This window comes from Caretta caretta, chromosome 6 (genome assembly GCF_965140235.1).
Source record: "Caretta caretta isolate rCarCar2 chromosome 6, rCarCar1.hap1, whole genome shotgun sequence".
NCBI lineage: Eukaryota > Metazoa > Chordata > Testudines > Cheloniidae > Caretta > Caretta caretta.
The window spans coordinates 5938650-5951650 of record NC_134211.1 but is presented as its reverse complement, the minus strand read 5'-3'; the positions used below and the strand labels follow the sequence as shown (position 1 = coordinate 5951650).

General features: G+C 52.3%; 1 pseudogene; it reads left to right on the top strand.

The window, feature by feature from the left end:
- Window positions 1–3444: 3444 nt before the first annotated feature.
- LOC125638694 (RING finger protein 112-like) lies at window positions 3445–10743 on the top strand (annotated as a pseudogene).
- Window positions 10744–13001: the final 2258 nt, after the last annotated feature.

Sequence of the window (13001 nt, the reverse complement as noted above, 5' to 3'; positions counted from 1 at the left end):
CAGAGCAACTACCCCAGGCACTGGCCCCAGCAGCCTACCCACGAATAGCGGAGCTGGGCTGGAGGGGAGTGATGGGTCCTAACTTTGGCCCAGTGCCCAATGCCCGACACTTGGGAGCAGAGAGCCAAGCTGGGCCATGAGGTGAAAGTGCTGACTCCAGAGTCCCATGTAACTGTGGAACCAGTCATGTCCCCCCAAGCTATTCGGATAATCGGGAGTAAGTTGTATCCTGTTGCAAACTATGAAACTGCATGAGTCAGCCCATATTTCTCTCACACTGTGAAAAGGATGATAGCTAAAGTGAGAAGTGATTCAACTTGATTGGCCACATGTTATTAAATATGAAGGTTTGTCACCTGACTTGCCCTCAAAGACGCATCCAGGAACCCTTGAAGGAAACTTGTGCTCAAATCTAATAAGAACCATACAGCTGCTCAGCTCAAGTGCAGTCGAACCCAGCAGAACTAAAGTTCCATCTAGCTGTAGAGGCTGAGTTGGAAAATCAACTTCTATCTCACAGACAGGCACCGATGGCTTTGTTTTCTGCATGTAATTCCTTTCTGCTCCAGTGCTGTATGATCTATACTCTGTTTAACTACTTACATTTGTAGGCTGTGAAGTCTGAGGATGACTTAAGGCCATAATGGGTTTGTTCTTTGCCAGCCAAACTCGGGCCTAAATGTCAAGAAATAATTTAAGGAGAGAGGACTGAAAACTTTTTGTCAAACTTCTTTTCGACAAAAAGGGGATTTGGGACCAAATTGAGTATGAAAGAAAAGGAAAATAGTTTTGTAAAAATGAAAATTGTGTGTGTGTGAAAGAGAGAGAGGTGGGGTGAGATTAATTTAAAAAGTCAGGGAAGGGAGGGAAATGGAATGATTTTGAAAGGAAATGAAAATTGCCAAATTGTTTTTGGGCTGAGCCATTTGTCAAGGGAGGTCAGCATGATGTCATCCTAAGAGGAACACCTGGGACACACAGATGGTCGACAGAGAGTCTGTATCCACCAAAAGCAAAGGTATTTCCTCTAATGTAGCTTCTGGATAAAGAAGTGAAACGTTTATGGGTGGTAATAGGTTGAAAGGGATTTCAGAATGCTGTTGCACAATGTTCTGTTCTGTGTATCACGCGACCACTGGGAAGACCTCATCTGCAATCCTGTGTCCAAATCTGGCACCCATCTATTTAGCTGAACAATGAGGGCGCTTATGGGGGGCATGAACCTCATCTGTAAGTACCTACAAGGGGAATGGAAATTAGATCTCAGAGGGATCCTCCATCTATCTGGTCTGACACAACCCAGTGGCTGGAAGTTGAAGCTTGACAAATTCAGACTGGAAATAAGGTGTCAATGTTTAACACTGAAAATCACTGACCATTGGCATGGCTTACCAACAGGTGTGGGGGATTCTCCATCACTGATCACTGTAAAATCAAGCTGGGATGTTTTTCTAACAGATCTGCTCTAGATGAACCAAGAATTAGCTCTGGGCCATTCTCTGGCCCGGATTATACAGGGAGATCAGACTAGGTGATCACAAGGTTTCTTCTGGCCTTGGGATCTGTGACTTTATGTTACAGCAAGAGGGCTCTGTGCTGGGCCAGGTGCAGAGAGAGGCTGCTGGCGTGAGCAGTGGGATGGAGAGCCCATCTTGTGGGAAGAGACTCAAAGAGCCTGGCTCATTCAGTCTAGTAGGATGGCTGAGTTTGGTTGTGATTGCTTGCCCGGAAGGCATGGGTGGGAGGAATTCCAAGAATGGGGAAGAGCCATGGAAGCTGAAGGACCTTGTGGCAGAAGGACAATGGGGGCTGGACCAACAGCAGTGGGAAATGAGAAGGCGGCTCCTAGCACCCAGAGATGGCAGGTTCTGGAACAGCCTCCCAATGGGAGCAGTGGAGGCTGGGGTGGGAGGGAGCAAGAAACCCAACTTGTTTGGGGAAGGTGCTTGAGAGAAAGCAGAAGTCACTTGGGACTGACATCTGTAGAGCATTCAGTGTTCGTGATTAGTGTTGTTCTGCTGGAAGATGGCCAGGCAAAGGGTCTTGGGTGCAGGACCATCCCAGAGCAACAGAGGCATTTAACAATCTCCTTTGTGTCCGTCAGGAGAGATTGAAGCAGGTCTGCACTTTACATTCAGGTTGATAGATCTACATTGCTTGGAGGGGGGTGAGAAATCGACACACACACACCGCCCCCCCCCATCACCATTGCTAGGCGGACCTGACCACCAGCGGAGACCCAGCTAGGTGGATGGATGGTGGCTTCTGTCAGTGTAGCTACTGAAGCTTGGGGAGGTGGGGTTTGAACCCCCTGCCACCGCTGTGGGCTGTGTCTTTATGGCAGGGTTACGCTGGCATAGCCGCGGTGCTGCTGCTGTGCCACTATCATCCCAGCCTTGGAGGCTCGGCCTGAGACGCCCCTGTTGGAGCAGAGCGGGGTCGAGCCCTTGCTAGCTGAAGGATCTGATACTTTCTTCTCTGTATTCACTGGGAGACGGCCCAGTCTCTGTGGTGTGTTAGGGCGGGAATGGCTGTGCTCCTCCATGAGCATGTGTAACAGGCCACAAAGGGGAGGTGCTAAGGAGCGGTCTTCCAGATTGAAACACCCCTGCAGTTCGGCCTCCTCAGAGCCAGGAATAGGGGGGGTTAGTTTTGAGGAAAGTGTCCACAGAAACCAACAGCTTTATCACCCACAAAGAGAGGTGTTCAGTGTGTGACTACCTGGGGAGGATGAAGGGGCACATAGAGCACCTGGCATGGGGGAGGAGTACAGGGGGCATAGGGGGTGCCTGTTGTGGGGGGAAGGGGGCACACAGCGCTCTGCCTGCTCCCTTTAAGTGACTGTTACCCCCTATTCCCTACATTATTATTTGTTTCCGTGCTGGCCGTGCCCTCACCCATTCAAGGTGCCAGCATGTTACCCCCCCATCTGGACACTTTGGCCCAGCTGAGACCAAGGGGCTGCAGTGCAGGGACATGTTCATTTTTCCCAGTGCCTGGCTCTCTGTTCTCCAGCCATCTGCAGAGCTTTTGGCTGGCCCCACCAGATGCCCAGGGCTCCGTATGCCCTTCATTCCCCCTCTTTCTGGTTTTCCGGTTTTCACCAAAACCGGCCAGGCTCTGGCCATTTACACATAGATAAGCCCCAGAGATTTTGGGGGGGATCAGAGGTGGCGTTGGGAAGTGAGTGTGTTGCAGCTGGCCGGCCAAGGGGAGAAATTGCAGCACTTGAAGCGCAGCCCCTCGATTCGCTCGTCCAGTTAATTTTTCAAACATCTTCCAGGTGCATAAGTTCCATCTTGTGCTAGCTGGGGACCAGATGCCTGCCGCTGGATCATCTGGCATGGGCGGCTTGGTAAATATGCCCCGCCCTCCAAGTGTATGACCACTCAGCCCAATGGTGCTAACGCTGCCCGGCTGTGAATGCGATGAGCCAAACGGGACATGAGGATGTATCGGGCAAGTTTAAAATTAGTTTCACTTGGGAATCAGACATGGGAGAAAGGAAAAGTGGGGAATGTTTCACAGGTCAAGTAAGAGCCTGAAAATTTCTCTTTCCATTGGAAAACTGCAGGAGCCAGGAAGCCTGGGTCTCATTCTCTTTTACTCCAACCATTAGACCCCACTCTCCTCCCAGAGCTATGGAAAGAATCCAGGAGTCCTGACTCCAAACCCTTCCTGGACTAACCACTACTCCCCTCTGTCTGTCTCTCAGGGTGACCCCACCACTTCCCTTGAAGCCAGTGCCAGGGGGGATTATGCAGAAACTCTGGGAGGACCTCACCTGCTCCATCTGCCTGGACATCTTGGGAGACCCCGTCTCCATCGAGTGCGGCCACAACTTCTGCATTGCAGCTCACTGGAGCTAGGTCTCATCCCAGCCATACCGGTGCCCAGAGTGCTGCCCACCCCTGCTCCAAGCACAGGATGATCCTGGACACATGCGTCAAAAACCTAGGACAGAAAATCAGAGACACACCACATGAGGGGAGAGAGACAAAGCGGATGGTGGAAATGGGACATGAGGCCTTTCTGTGATGGGGGCACCGGCTCTGATCCAGGAGGCCATGGACTGGCCATGGACTTGCAGATGATACTAAACTGGGAGGAGTGGTAGATACGCTGGAGGGGAGGGATAGGATACAGAAGGACCTAGACAAATTGGAGGATTGGGCCAAAAGAAATCTGATGAGGTTCAATAAGGATAAGTGCAGGGTCCTGCACTTAGGATGGAAGAATCCAATGCACCGCTACAGACTAGGGACCGAATGGCTAGGCAGCAGTTCTGCGGAAAAGGACCTAGGGGTGACAGTGGACGAGAAGCTGGATATGAGTTAGCAGTGTGCCCTTGTTGCCAAGAAGGCCAATGGCATTTTGGGATGTATAAGTAGGGGCATAGCGAGCAGATCGAGGGATGTGATCGTTCCCCTCTATTCGACATTGGTGAGGCCTCATCTGGAGTACTGTGTCCAGTTTTGGGCCCCACACTACAAGAAGGATGTGGATAAATTGGAGAGAGTCCAGCGAAGGGCAACAAAAATGATTAGGGGTCTGGAACACATGACTTATGAGGAGAGGCTGAGGGAGCTGGGATTGTTTAGCCTGCAGAAGAGAAGAATGAGGGGGGATTTGATAGCTGCTTTCAACTACCTGAAAGGGGGTTCCAAAGAGGATGGCTCTAGACTGTTCTCAATGGTAGCAGATGACACAACGAGGAGTAATGGTCTCAAGTTGCAGTGGGGGAGGTTTAGATTGGATATTAGGAAAAACTTTTTCACTAAGAGGGTGGTGAAACACTGGAATGCGTTACCTAGGGAGGTGGTAGAATCTCCTTCCTTAGAGGTTTTTAAGGTCAGGCTTGACAAAGCCCTGGCTGGGATGATTTAACTGGGAATTGGTCCTGCTTCGAGCAGGGGGTTGGACTAGATGACCTTCAGGGGTCCCTTCCAACCCTGATATTCTATGATTCTATGATTCTATGGCTGGCTCAGGGGGTGGGAATGGGGCATGGGGCCTTTCCCCTCCAGGGGGAACCAGCTCTGATCCGACACCAGGGCGGGGGACTGGATGGCTCAGGAGGTGGGAATGGGGCAAAGGGCTAGGCTCTGGGGAGATGGAGACTGGCAGGCTCACAGGTGGTGTCCCAGGTTTGACCCTGCTCTGTCCCTACAGCAGGCCCGGGGGCTCAGCCAGAGCCGGGGCTCCCGGTGCAACTGGTGCATCTGGACAAGGAAGGGGGCCTGATCCTGGAGGAGGAGGCCCTGAGCCACTGCCTGGAGCAGGGTGGGGTGAAGGATGCTCCTGTCTGCCTGGTGTCTGTCACTGGGGAGCAGCGCTGGAGCAAATCCTTCCTGATGAACTGCCTGCTGCACCAGCTCCGGAGCCCAGTGACTATAAATGGAAACAGGAGTGAGCTGGGGTGTGAATGTCCCCATCCTGCCCCCTGCTGGAGGGCTCAGAGCTGCACACATGTCTGTGAGTGCCCCCTACCCTGACACGTCCAGTTCGCTGGAGCCATGGCTGGACACTACAGTGTCTGTCTGCCTGCCTGTCTGAAAGTAGTGTGTCTATCTATCTGTTTGCTCCCTAGCGTGTCCATCTGTCTATCAGATTCTGAGGATGCGCGCCCATTACCATTTATTCCTCACCACCCCTGCCCCACGCTTGGACAATTAACTCCCTGTAATGGTTTCGGGTTCAACCCAGACTAGGGTGGGGTAGTGTCACCTCTGGCCTCTGTCTTCAATTCTGCGATGGTGCCCTTTTTGCAGAGGGACCCCAACACCCTTCCCATTGCAAGGGTCACCCCCAAAAGTATGAATTGCTGCCATGGTGATGAATTGTTGGGCTTCCCAGAACTGCGAGTTCTGGGTCACCCACCTCAGTCTCCCTGTCCACCCTGCCAGCAAACCCTTCAGGACTTGGCAAGTCCTGTCCTCATCCTGGGGGAAACAAACTCTGAACCCCAACTCCTGGACTCCCCAGAGATGTCTCCCAGCAGTACCCAGCCCGCTCCTGCAACATGCCCAGAAACTGTTCAGTTTGTTGCTTCTTTATGGAGACAATGCATTGCCACGGTCTGGCAAACACGCTGATTCCAACCCCAGCCCTGGGCTGGTTAAAATTCAAAGTCAAACAAGGCTGATTAAACAAAAGGCCCTAGGGTTAGGTGACACCGCGTGTAAGGAGTAAAGCTGGGAAGGGCAACAAGCAAAGAAAAAGGAGAATACGCTTCCCAGTCTAACGCTGAACTTCTTCAAGTCAAAGTCTTTGCCGAGATGGGTTTCTCCCCTACAGTCATTTCCTGGAGCCTTCAGCTCCCTTGCTTGAAGGAGCCGCCATTCTGTGATTTCAGGAGCTCTATTCTGTTTAGTCCCACCAGTGCAGGATAACGCCAATGTCTCTTTGCCCACCTCCTATCACCCCAAAATTCAATGTCTCTGTTTAAGGCATGGCAAGGATCCTCCCCCACCCTGAACTCTAGGGTACAGATGTGGGAACCTGCATGAAAACCTCCTAAGCTTACTTTTACCAGCTTAGGTTAAAACTTCCCCAAGGTACAAATTAATTTTATCCTTTGTCCCTGGATCTCCACTGCCACCACCAAACTCTAACTGGGTTTACTGGGAAACATAGTTTGGACACGTCTTTCCCCCAAAATCCTCCCAACCCTTGCACCCCACTTCCTGGGGAAGGTTTGGTAAAAATCCTCACCAATGTGCATAGGTGACCACAGACCCAAGCCCTTGGATCTTAGAAGAATGAAAAAGTATTCAGTTTCCTTACAAGAAGACTTTTAATAGAAGTAAAGAAATCACCTCTGTAAAATCAGGATGGAAGATACCTTACAGGGTAATTAGATTCAAAACACAGAGAATCCCTCTAGGCAAAACCTTAAGTTACAAAAAAGACACACAGACAGGAATAGTCATTTTATTCAGCACAGTTCTTTTCTCAGCCATTTAAAGAAATCATAATCTAACACATACCTAGCTAGATTACTTACTAAAGTTCTAAGACTCCATTCTTGATCTATCGCCGGCAAAAGCAGCATACAGACAGACACAGACCCTTTGTTTCTCTCCCTCCTCCCAGTTTTTGAAAGTATCTTGTCTCCTCATTGGTCATTTTGATCAGGTGTCAGCAAGGCTACCTTTAGCTTCTTAACCCTTTACAGGTGAGAGGATTTTTCCTCTGGCCAGGAGGGATTTTAAAGGGGTTTAACCATCCCTTTATATTTATGACAAGGCGTAATACCAGCGAGTATCCAAATTTCTCCTCTAGCATGAATACAGACATTGCAGAGTGATATTTATTGCCAGCGGGTCACTGGCTTTCAGCAAAAGCTTCACTCGAGACACTTTGACAAGACAGGAATATTGAAGATGAGCCACTGATTCAGTGATTTATTTGAGGTTCAGGGCCTCTCCCCCCGCCAAGCTTTATAGCCAAGGAAACCATTGAAATGTGTCCTTTGAAAAGTCAAACCCAACCTAAGCATCTCTCTCCCGCTGGGGCATCACCGTGTTGATGTATTTGTGTAGCTTCTATGTAAATACTTTTCCAATATCCCACAGTTTCCCTTGGAGACCCAGTTAAGCAGGTTACCACATCTCCCTGGCCCAGGGCAACCCAGCCGATGCATGCTGTGCCAAACACATTTTAAGAGCATAATTCTCACCCATGTCCCTTTTTGCACACTCCGTGCAGACGTGATGATGAATATTAAAGACCCGCGAGGGCTGAGTTTGCCAGTGAGATCTCACCTGCCACCCATTGGGCCTAGAGCAGGGGTGGGCACACTATGGCCCGTGAGCACATCCAGCCCACGGGATCCTCCTGCCGCGGGAGGCTACCTCCGGCCCCTCCCCTGCTGTTCCCCCCTCCCACAAAGCCTCAGCACACCCTGCCGCCGGCGGAATGCTCTGGGCGGCGGGGCTAGGAGCTCCTGGGGCAGCGCAACTGCAGAGCCCGGCCTGACCTGGTGCTCTGTGCTGCGCGGAGGCAGTGGCGTGGCCTGGCTCCAGCTGGGCGGCGCGGCTGTAGCACTGGGACATGCAGCGAGTCACCAAGGGGGTGTAGGCGTGGAGTCAGCCCTTCTGGGTCCCGACCAAGGCCGGGAAGGTAAGCGGGGGCATTGGGGGTCACAGGGAAGGGGGAAGAGGCATTGGGGGAGTGGGGAAAGGGAAAGGGAAATCTGGGAACATGGTAGAGGCCTGGGAAGGGAGGGAAAGGGGGAAATAGGGAGGGAAAGAGGGGACAGACGTGGGGAAGGAGGTTCCGGGGAAGCTGAGGGAGACATGATGGGGGGAATGGAGAAGAGCGAGATGAGGCAGCTAACACTGGGGTGGGCGAGAAGATGCCAGGTGCTATGTGGGTGGAGCAGGAGGCAGGCTCCAGAGGCAGAGGGGCTCTGGGTGGCTGGACAAAGCCGGGAGCTGACCTGGGGCTCTCACTCTTGGCCCCGCCAGGTGGCCGTGCTGCTGGTCAAGACTGAGGGCTCCATGGACATTGAAAGGAACAAGGAGACCAGCATCAAACCCTCCGCCTTGTCCATGCTGCTCAGCTCCTACCAGGTTGGGGGGCTCAGTGGGGGGTGCTGTGCTGCGGGAAGCGGGTGAGGGACTCAGCAGGGAGCACTCTCCCCTGGCAGTCAGGGCTGGGCCCAGTGTCTCACTGGGGCACTAGGGGGCGCTGTGCTGCAGGGAGCGGGGCAGGGGCTCAGCAGGGGGCGCTCTCCCCTGGCAGGCTGGGCTGCCCCCGATGCCCCGTGCAGCACTAGGGGGCGCTGTGCTCGGGGCGGGTGACGTGGCTGGGAAGTGGCCTGGGGCGGCCGTCACTGCTCGTTGCTGTAGCTCTGTCCGTCTCCTGGCTATTTGCAGATACTGAACATTGGCTTTCGGGTGAAGGGCCCGGATCTTGAATACCTGGAGGAGAGGCTGGGTAGCGCGACACACAACATGGCCGGGCCAGGTTTTTCCATTAGCCCCACAGGGTTATTATCCCTCCCCAGGGGTCCTGTGGGGAAACTGAGGCCCAGAGAGAAAAAATGACTCTCCCTTGGTCACCTGGGCCTCTGTACTCAGCACAGTCACAGCATGGCCCAGCACGGCTCTCTGCTCCCAGGTGTCGGGCGTGGGACACTGGGCAAAGTTTGGCCCCCTCCCTCCCCTCCAGCCCAGCTCCGCTGTCGGTGGGAAGGCTGCTGGAGCCAGGGCCTGGGGCTGTCACTCTGCCCCTGCTCCGCTCTTCTCCTCTCTCCAGGCTCTTACCCAGCCCCAGCCCCAGCCCCACTGAATCGAGCCTTCGTCAGTCACACCCTTAGTGATGTCACTGCCACATGCGGCATATGGAGTGTCCTGCCCCGTACTGTGCTCCGGGGGGATTCTCTGTGCGGGACACAGGTTGGATCTGGTGAGTCCAGGAACTGGACTTGCTTCTCTGTGGGGCGTAGGGCACAGAAGAGGGGTGTGCTCATTTCTCCACCCAGCACCAGACCCCCATGCCCCACGGCATCCCCTCATCCCCTTGGCTGGGAGCATCCTGCTTCTCTCTGTCCCATGGAAAATGTCTCCATCCATCTCCACCTTCGTTTCACACTTGGCAGGCCTCACTGCAAAGAGAGCATGTCAAATGGGGGGTGGGGCTGACCAGGCCCCTTTCTGCTTTACAGGAAGGATCCCCTCACCCAGTGTAAACACCTCCCAGACCCCAGACTCACCGGCCCCCACACTCTGTTGTCTTCACTCCACAGATGTTTGTGCAGCTGGCCAAAGAGATGGGAGAAGCCTACTGACTGCATCCCATTCAGTTGAGACGGCTTCCCCCCTCATCACCCGCCCTGCCCCATGTATCACCACATTGCACCCCTCTCCCACTCCACAGCATGCTACTGCCCCATACACCCCTTGCCCCACTCCCAAGGCGTTGAGGTTTCCCCAGCAGACACCATCCTTCCCATCCCAGCCTCCCCCCACCCCACCCACCCCCAGTGACCCCCCACTCCCCTCCTGTCTCCCCTGCAGCATCTTGACCTGCTGGTGCGGGATTGGAGCAGCTCCCTGGTTCTCAGAGCCCAGGGTGGGGAGCAGCATCTGAGACACATCAGACGGATGACTGTGGGACTTGGTGGTGGTGCGGGAGGGGGGGGCGGGGGGGGAAATGGAGCCTTTCCCGGCTGGCAGGATTCAGCTCTGAGTGTTTCTCCACTCTTCAGTTATCATTGCTAGCTGCATTTCATGGTTGTAAGCTCTGTACATCAATATAACGATTCCCCCTGGCTCCAGCAGATGCTGGAGGTGACGTTCCCTTGCAAACGCCCTGGAAGCGCTGAAGAGAATCAGCACCCGCTATTACCTGATGCCCTTCCCTGGTAAGTGGATCATGATTGGGAGTGAGAGAACCCTGAGAGGTAATGGAGCCAGGACAGTGGCTCTGAGCCCCTGCCATGTGCAGAACAATGTGACTGGGTCGCTGCTCATGCCTGCGTGTGGAAGGTAGAGAGAAGGGGGATTAAATCCACCATCGTCCATCTCTCTCCCCTTTGCAGACATGGGTGAGGATTTCCAGGAGTGCCTTAGGGACTACGTCACTGCCCTGGTGGGCTTGGCTGGTCGACACATCTGGATGGACTGGCATGGGGAGTTGCTCACCAGGACACAGCTCGCTGCCAAGATAAAGGTGGGGACCGGCCAGCTGTGCTGCAGGGATCGGGATGGGGTGCTCTCCACTGGCACTCAGTGATGACCCCAGTGTCCGTACGGCATCACTGTGCAGCTGTTCCCCTGCTGCCCTGCCCCAGAGGTGGCTGCATCTCACAGCTGGCCAAGCCCTCCCCATGTTCCTAGCCTTTCTAAGCCCTGTAAAGTCTGTGATGTGATGATTTCTTTTTGTTCCTTTGCAGAATTTATCTGATAAATTGAAGAAACATCGCTCCAGCTTTTCCTGTCCCTGTCAGGTACAGTCTCTCTCTCTGACCTGATCGTGGGGTGTTTCCTCTCTCCCATCCACACCAGGGCTGGGACAATGTTGGGAACTGGGTCCATCCTGCTGGAGGTGACTGGGAAAAGGTGTGGATGAAATCTCAGGTTCTTGGACTCCGGGGTAGAAGAATTTGACTAGAGTACAGGACGACTGGTGCTGGAGTGTTCACCCAGCCTACGGACACGTCTCCAATACATGAGACCCATGTCACCAAATCCTGATTTCCCCCAGAAGGTGCCTGTCAGCATTTAAATGAGAGGAGTCTGTTAGAGCTGGTCTAAAGATGGGGGTGTTTTTCCTGCAGAAGACTTGGAAATTCCAGCAAAACCCCAAAATATCTGTGTGGAAAGGCCATCTCAGCAGCTCCTGGGAATTGTAGTTCTTGTGCCTCACGTTTTCCATTCTCCTCTATGGGTTGGGCACCCTGATTAGACTACACCTCCCCTGATGCACTGCAGGCACCATGCACCACCACACCTCCCCAAGAGATAAGACCCTGCTGCTGCATCATGGGGGATGCATCTCGGGCAACCCATGCATCCTCCCCATTCTCCTCTGTGGGTTAGTGTAATGGCATGGCACCCACCTCTTGCAAACTCACCTTCTAGTTGGGTGTGTCTGCACTTCTTTAACCAGTCCCGGCCCTAGGATCAGGCCACACCCCAGGGCTTTCTCCCTGGTGACGATGGTTTCACTCTCTCTGGGTCTGTTCTGACCCCAGTTCGCCAGCCCGATCATTTAACAGCTCAGATCCCCTTCTGGGGGTTTAATTACTTTCCAAGTGTAGGCCACTAGCACAGTGGCTTATGCGGGATTGTCGTAAAGATATTCCTAAGGGTAGCATAAAATTCCTCCTTTACCTGTAAGGGGTTAAGAAACTCAGATAACTTGGTTGACACCTGACCAAAAGGATCAATAAGGAAAGAAGATACTTTCAAATCTGGGGGGGGAGAGCTTTTGTCTGTGCTCTCTTTGTTGTTCCCTCTGGTTAGAGAGAGAGAGACCAAGCAGATAACCCAGCTCCTACTGAAATGGTACATCTAAAATTACAGAAATTGTAAATAATAGCAAGGAAATGCATTAGATTATCTTTTGTTTTTGCTTCTGAATTTTCCCTATGCTAAGAGGGAGGTTTAGTCTAGTTTTTGTAGCTTTGAAATTGAGCCTAGAGGGGAATCCTCTGTGTTTTTATTACCCTGTAAAACTACCTTCCATCCTGATTTTACAGAGGTGCTTCTTTTACTTTTTTCTTTATAATAAAGTTCTTCTTTTGAGAACCTGATTGTTTTTTAGTGTCCTAAAAACCCAAGGGTCTGTTCTGTGCTCACTTTGTTAACCTATTGGTTAGGATATTATTCTCAGGCCTCCCCAGGAAAGGGGGTGAAGGCGCTTGCGGGGGAGATATTTTGGGGGAAAAGGAACTCCAAGCTGTCCTTTTCTTGAATCTTTGTCTAAACCACTTTAGACAGCAATACCATCCAAGGACAAGGAAAGGATTTGTGCCTTGGGGAAGTTTTTAACCTAAGCTGGTAGAAATAAGCTTAGGGGGTCTTTCATGTGGGTCCCCACATCTGTACCCCAGAATTCAGAGTGGGGAGGGAACCCTGACATGGTGGCAGCGCGTTGGGATCATTTTGAACCAGAAGCACAGAGCTCAGAATTTTAAAAGGACACATTTTTTTTTCTTTTGGCTGCTTGATAATCAGGGAGGTTTTTGTTTTTAAAGGATATTTTTTTCTTTTTCTTTTTTTTGTTTAGCTGAGAGCAGCTGGAGTTTTTTCCCCCTTTACCTGAGGGCAGAGTAGTTAAGTTACTGCAAGGGAATTCATAAGCTGTTTTTTTTTTTCTTTCTAGCTCTTGGGTTAGACTAGGCTAAGCACAGGAAGGCTAGGATGATGGAAAGTGAGGTCCAAAAGAAACTAGAATTATCCAGATTGGAAGCTGAAGAGACGGAAAGAACATGAAAAACAGATGGCCTTAAAACGCTTGGATTTGGAAGCAGAGAAGAGGAAACAGGC